Here is a 1456-nt window from a genome sequence, read left to right as displayed (position 1 = left end):
ACAAAGGACACCTGAAGAACAGCCGAGTTGCCAGACGGAGGACGGCCAACCCCTGAGGGTTTTTTTTCATTCAGACACGGAAAACCCCGGAGAATTCCCTAGCAAAAAGCCAGGAATCGGGCAGCTAGCGTGGGACCCGTGCAACAGGCCAAGGCAGGCCGCCGACCTACCGTAAGGCAAAACAAAGCATCCGATGTCATGACGTCCAATAATTGTTAATCCATTATCTTTAGTCCAGCATATGTAATCCCTGAAACTCCCAGACAAATTTAGAGTTATCATCTAATTGCATTCATTAGTTGCCGTATGAGTCAAATACTTCCCACAATAGGAACCCCTTCTTATTGTTTAGCCATTGTTTATTTCTTTGTTGTATTTAACCGCAATTTTATATCACCTTAGTTAGTTAATAAATTCACTGTAATCAAGGAATTGATCCCTGCCAAGAGAATTTACCCTTCAGATGAGCTTGACTGACTGATTTAACATAATTGAGCAATTATTAACTAATTGATCACTAGTGAATAATTGTATAATTTAAAAAATGCTTAATAACAACTCCGGTGGTGCCCCGAAACGAGAGATTTATGGATTAATATTTTCTGAATATTAAAATTCATAATTGGGTATTTTCATAAATTTATTAAAAACCTGCTACACTGGTCCCATTTCCTGAGTTCTGAAGTCGTTCTTCCGATTTCAGCCTGTGTTCATGTGCTACTACAAAGTAGTAGTAGTGTTGGATTAATCAGAGCATATAAACAAAAAGCAGACATCAAGTTCACTCTACATGGACAGCAAACTAACTGTTATAACCATATTACAGATTGCATGTTTTCAATGCAATACGTAATTTTGCACAAATCAAAGTTATGTATACTTCTTTAAGACCCATGTACACTTTGTTTCTCTTTTTACAGTAAAGATTTAGAAGTTCACTTATTTTCTTACTTCTAACAGACCAGACGACCACTACTGCTACAACTACTACTACTGCTACTGCTACTACTGCTACTACTACTGCTACTGCTACTACTACTACTGCTACAACTACTACTACTGCTACTGCTACTACTGCTACTACTACTGCTACTGCTACTACTACTACTGCTACAACTACTACTACTACTGCTACTGCTACTACTACTACTGCTACTGCTGCTACAACTACTACTGCTACTGCTACAACTACTACTGCTACTGCTACTGCTACAACTACTACTACTACTGCTACTACTACTACTACTGCTACTGCTACTACTACTACTGCTACTGCTGCTACAACTACTACTACTGCTACTGCTACTACTACTACTACTACTGCTACTGCTACTACTACTACTGCTACTGCTGCTACAACTACTACTACTGCTACTGCTACAACTACTACTACTACTGCTACTGCTACAACTACTACTACTACTGCTACTACTACTACTACTGCTACTGCTACTAC

The sequence above is a fragment of the Micropterus dolomieu genome, linkage group LG23 (assembly GCF_021292245.1).
Source record: "Micropterus dolomieu isolate WLL.071019.BEF.003 ecotype Adirondacks linkage group LG23, ASM2129224v1, whole genome shotgun sequence".
Lineage (NCBI taxonomy): Eukaryota > Metazoa > Chordata > Actinopteri > Centrarchiformes > Centrarchidae > Micropterus > Micropterus dolomieu.
The sequence above is the reverse complement of the archived record's forward strand: the minus strand, read 5'-3'. Positions refer to the sequence as shown.